Source organism: Crocodylus porosus, unplaced genomic scaffold (assembly GCF_001723895.1).
Source record: "Crocodylus porosus isolate Cpor-Errol unplaced genomic scaffold, CroPor_comp1, whole genome shotgun sequence".
NCBI classification, from domain to species: Eukaryota; Metazoa; Chordata; order Crocodylia; family Crocodylidae; genus Crocodylus; species Crocodylus porosus.
Window position 1 is genome coordinate 34,745,973 of NW_017728915.1, and position 6,037 is coordinate 34,752,009.

The following is a 6,037-nucleotide window of genomic DNA, read 5'->3' on the forward strand; positions in this document are numbered from 1 at the left end:
ATGGAGCAGATCCTCAAGGAATCCATTTCTAAGCACTTGGAGGAGAAAAGGGTGATTAGGAACAGCCAGCATGCATTCACCAGGGGCAGGTCATGTCTGACCAACCTTATTGCCTTCTATGATGAGATGACTGGCTCTGTGGATGTCGGGAGACCAGTGGATGTGATGTACCTTGATTTTAGAAAGACTTTTTATAGTTCCCCACAACATTCTCACAGGCAAGCTAAGGAAGTACGGGCTGGATGAATGGACTGTAAGGTGGATAGAAAACTGGCTGGTTCATTGGGCTAGAGGGTAGTAATCAATGGCTCAATGTCTAGTTGGCAGCTGGTATTGAGTGGAGTGCCCCAGGGGTCAGTCCTGGGGCTGGTTTTGTTCAATATCTTCATCAGTGACCTGGAAGATGGCACAGAGTGCACCCTCAGCAAGTCTGCAATGCAAAGCTTGGGGGAACAGTAGATATACTGGAGTGTAGGGCTAGGATTCAGAGAGACCTTGACAAATTGCAGGATAGGGCCAAAAGGGATCTGATGGGGTTCAACAAGGACAAATGCAAAGTCCTGCACTTAGGACAGAGCAATCCCATGCACCGGTGTACAGGCTGGGGGCTGATTGGCTGGGCAGCAGCTCTGCAGAAGAGGACCTGGGGGGTACAGTGGGCAATCAGCTGAATATGAGCCAACAGTGTTCCCCCATTGCCAAGAAATCTAATGGCATCTTGGGCTGCATTGATAGAAGTGTTGCTAGTAGATTGAGGGAAGTGATTATTCCCTTCAGTTCAGCATAGGTGAGGCCACATCTGGAGTACTGTGTTCAGTTTTGGGCAAAAAGGATGTGGACAAATTGGAGACAGTCCAGCAAAGGGCAATAAAAATGGCTAGGTGGGCACGACTTATGAAAAGAAGATGAGGGAACTGGGTTTCTTTAGTCTGGAGAAGAGAAGATGGAGGTGGCAGCCTTCGGCTACCTGAAGAGGCGGTTCAAAAGAGGATGGAGCTGGACTGCTCTTAGCGGTGACAGATGACAGAACAAGGAGCAATTGTCTCAAGTTGCAACAAAGGAAGTTGAGGTTGGATATTAGGAAGAACTTTCTTACTAGGAGGGTAGTAAAACACTGGAACAGGTTACTCAGAGAGGCTGTGGACTCTCCATCCTTGGAGGTTTTTAAGACCCAGCTAGACAAAGCCTTGGCTTGGATGATCTCTTTTGGTCTCTTCCAACTGTAATTTTCTATGATTCTATGATTTGAACAATGTTAGTCTTTTTGACTGGCTCATTTGGAAGTTCTAGCCGTTTCTGTAATAAAAATAATAAATAAACTTCATATGAACAAGAAAACGAAGAACCATAATATCACTTAATTTAGGCAGCAGTCAATGGAATAAGTGAGTCCCTGTATTTATGAAGGCTTCTTTTACATTTTCACATTCTCAGTTTCATTAATTTAAAAAAAAGGTTGGCAGGAAGCATAGGCACCTACTTTAATTTTTGTTGCAGGTGGGTTAAGATGCTGGACCTGTAGAAAGTTTTATGCATTTCACGTGACAGTCCTCGTTCCGTGGGGGTCCAGGTCTCACACATACTCAGCACCTCTGGCACAAAGTCTTCCTTTCGGAAAGATCAGTTTGCAAAACTGGTCTTGACTTTGAGATGGGTAAAAATCCAGCTGTGACTGTCCTCTATCTTTGCACGCCCATGCTTACACACACCAACATGCACACACATGTACAGAAACATTGGCCCCCTCTCTACTTTATAGGTATTGTAAATTGATTAATTGTGCAGTTAACTGAGGTCAGCCACATGTGCAAAGTACCTGTCACACCATAGAAGGACCAATGAACTATAAAGTTAAACCTTGAAATTGTGTACTGACTTTATACCTGGTTGCTATCCAGTTTTAATTTGTACAAGTAGCAGGGTCTGACGGGGCTCCCAGCTGCAGGGGTGCACCATGCACAGCTAGGGTTGGGAATCTTGCAGGTGAAGGGAATCTCAGCCCTGGCAATGTCTAGCAGCTGCAGATAGTGGGTTGCAGCAGTGTCCTGTGGCTGTGATCTCCCAGCCTCAGGGGTGTGTGGAGCTCCATGGCTCGGAAATTGCAGCAGCTGCATCTCCTAGATGTAGTGGCACGTGGGGCACCCCCACAGCTGAGATCCCCCCAAGTGAGAGGGCTCCTAGCTATAGAAACTTGCTTCTTGCTTCTTACCAGCAATAGGGGACAATGGGATCTAATGCATGACCTCACAATCACACTTCTGCCATGCACATGTGGTGTGGAGCACCATTGTGTGTGGATCGTGCATTATATCCCATTATGCCTTTACTTGCACGTGTAAAGGGACCATAGAGACACTTATCTTCCTCAACTCAAATGGACAGTTACATTATTGTTAAGCTCTTCATTCCCTAAATATTGCCAAACATCCTGATCGTGCAACCTGCAAAAGGGATTTAAATAAATTTTTGGCATATTTGTCAACGTCCATTACCAAGCAACCCATGGTATCGTGACTGCAGTCGTATCAAATTTGTATCTACTTCATTTTTGAACGGTATAATCGAGAATTCCATTTAATTTCAGTATAGTCCATGCTGGTTTTTATGACTTCCTGCAGGTTCCATTCTCATCAAAATAGATTTACATGGCTGGGTTACGTTCTTTTCCATTATTTTCTTCCACTAATGCTGTTCAGGGAGCACATTCTGTATGAAAAAAGTGTTCAATTATTACTTTTTTCCTGAACAGTTTTTAAAACAGGAATAGAAGTGAAGATGATCATCAAAAGCTTTGGCATTTGCATTCTGCCCAGGTAAAACCCAGTGTCCAGATACTTCCGTGGATCTGTTTTCATCCACCCTGGTACAGGGAGGTAGAAATTAAACCCTTTCTGCCCACTAACCTGTTGCTGCTGGAAATTCATCTCAGTGAGTTATGATGGGTGGTTTCCTCCATTCCCTTTATAGATTTCATAGACATTTGGGCTGGAAGGGACCTCGGAAGATCATCGAATCTAGACCCCTACCCCAGGGGCAGGAAGTCAGCTGGGGTCAAAGGATCCCAGCAAGATAAATGTCCAAATGTCTCTTAAAGGAGTCCAGAGTAGGTGCTTTAGTGGAAGAGCAGATGCAAATAAACCACAATTTGTCCTTTTATGTGGGGCCTCCACCAATTCATCAATAACCATTAGAAATCCAGAAATGAGTAGGTGCTCTAAGCTGTTCAGACTGTAGCACAGCTGCATCAAACATGGAAGGAGGAACACAGCCTGCAGAAGAGAAGATTTTCTCTTAATAAGGAGAAGCCTTGTTCTACAAGTATGTAGTCCTCTCAGGTTATAACGCCACATGTATTACATGAAAGACAGACCTCTGGGGTCTGCAGAAATGGATATGAAATCTTCAGAGAACTGACTGTCCTGATACATTCTTTATGCAATCAGGTCAGAATTCCTTTGAAGATTAATTTTTCTTTCAGTATTTCAGCTTTTCTGCCAGAAGGAAAATGGAACTGCAGGAATCCACAACAGTTTCTTCAGCCTTGGAAAAGATTTGTTTTCAGGAGGGTACTTTTTGATGAAGAGCACTGAAGAAGGGTTTAATTACAGAGCAGGAATTAAACACTTAAATCATGCCCTTTCTTTAATGGTCTTAAACCATTAGGCTGTTGTTTTTGTATTACCTCTGCTGCAAGCAAGCGTTGCAAGTTGCCACACTAATCGCAACCCTCAAGGAATAAATTTGAAGTGAGGAGAGTTGTAAGGGCCCCCTGAATGCAAAGGCCCCCAAAGAAAAGAGGAGTCAAATAATCAGGACGTTCTGATATGAAGAAAACGGTTTTCAGCATTTCTCCTGGACTCCTTGTAATGTGCTGAATATGCATATATCCTTTTCTATCTATTTGCTCAAATTTTGGTCCCATTGATGCTAATATAAATCTACAATAACTCAACTGAAGACCCAGGAATGCTATCAGTGTCACTGAAAATATATAACAAGTTTAAGGCCGTACTCGAGTAGGGTGAAATTGGTCAGATATTCTCTGCTTAGCTGTTGAAACCTATAAATAGATTGGCAACTGGAGACTCCTCAGTACAAATGTGTTTTGACAACAGTGATGTTGCTGAGGTGCAGATTACACCGCGGTTTGCCAGCCGTCCAGTTACAGTTGCACAGCATAATGCGGTAGCTCAGATCATCTCTGCTCTGTCTTGCTGGTTTATAAACTGCTAACGGACTCCATAGTGCAACCGAGTGGGAAGTTTTCTATCTCTGTACCTCCCTCGGTCGTTGACATTGGTTGAGACCCCCAGGTCATTTTTACTTTCAAATGTCTGTATTGGACACTCACGTTCAGATGCTCAGCTGGTCTTAATCAGCATAGCTCCATTGATATCAGCAAGTTCGGAGAACGCGTAGATTTAGGCTACTTTTATTAGCAATTTCTCGACAGTTCTTTCATGCAGGACAGTACAGTGCAGTTTTGTTTCATGTCTCCTGCCGGCTTGTAAAGGCAGGAGCACTGACACTAAGTTTCCAGAGCCTTCCTGGGTCCTGCTGGCTTAAACAGTTATTAAAGAAGTATAGCACCTGGAAGGGCCAGGCCCCATTTCTGAAACAAAGAGAAAAGGAGACAAAGAGAAGCCAAACTGTGTGGTTATCCACCTCTCTCCTACTTTTTAGGACTGAGGGTATATACAAAGGCACTGAAGGTATGGGATCCATCTTCCTTTTTGAAAGGTCATTGCTCCTTACATACAGCCATCTCATTTCCCATTAAAAATTAAACTAAGAGCACTGTTTGAAAATGATCTTCAAACAGAAGCCGAATAAAATAAAATAAAATAGTGCACTTTTTTTTTTTTTTACTTTTACGTAAGTAAAGAGTCATTATATTTGTATCAGGAGTAATCATTGGCAATATAACACAAATAACATTGTAATGGCTAATTACTAATCCTCAATATTGGTTCCATCAGTATTAAGGTTGTGATAGTTCTATACGATGATCTATTGTTTGAACAGCATGCATTTCAAACATTGCTTAAAACTTGTAGTCCCATGATTGACACTAATGATTCTGAAGGAGACACTGTAGTCTATCAAGTATGTAATTTGTGCATTTTAAAAATTGCCTGAATACCTGTTTACGCAGTAGACCATAACAGCTGGGAAGGCGTTCTGATAGTATAGCCAATAAATAAGATGGTTTGCATTTTTTAAGTGTCTCAAATCCATGATAACATAATTCAGTGTCATGACTGCAAAGAAGTGGTTATTGATAATCCTATTAAAAATTCTGTAAGTATGGATCCATGATGTTTGCATCCCAGACTGCATCTAGATTTTGAACTACCTAAATGCCAGTGGCTGGTGGTTTGGTTTGAGTTGCTCTTTAGTTAATATGAGACCATCGCAGCATTCTCTGCATCTTCTCTAATATACTTCTGAAGGAAGAGCAAGAGCAATGAAGTCTACGTCTTATCATATTGCACACGTGGTCTTAATGGCTGTGGAGTCCTTGGGCAAATTGTTTGTGTTGAGGCTTGTCGACCTTGGGAAATAACTTGGAATAACTATTGTGGAATGTCTGGTCTTGGTCCGCTTTGGAAGTCGATTCAGCTAAACAATGAAAAGATACCCTTCATGAGACGCAAGTGCGGCCTTATAATAATTAGTGAAGAATTGCTTTAAATTTACACCTTAGCTTATTTCGCAATAGCTTCCTGATGCAAAGAATGCATAAGAAGATATTATATGTATTAATAAGAATCTGGCGCCAAAAGAAAACAGCCATGGAAATGTAGAAATAAAGCAGGGATACTGGCTTTAGCTAATGTTCAGTGATATATACAGCCTGCTTTACATACCAGCTGTTTGGAGATTTAAGTATCAACTGCATATGTAAAATTACACATTTAGGAGATTTCTTTATTACTTAGGAATAATAAGAGAACAGGAACTTGTGAAAGTGGGGCTGGGGGAATGGGGTACAGTGGATAGGGAATGGGGAAGGGACTTCAACTTTTGATTATGT

The 6,037-nt window shown here is 42.0% G+C and overlaps 1 protein-coding gene across 1 annotated transcript in view; it reads left to right on the top strand.

Annotated features, from left to right (window-relative positions):
- Positions 1-6,037, top strand: part of CDH13 (cadherin 13) — a 758,015-nt gene that overhangs the window by 405,315 nt on the left and 346,663 nt on the right. The window lies entirely within an intron of this gene.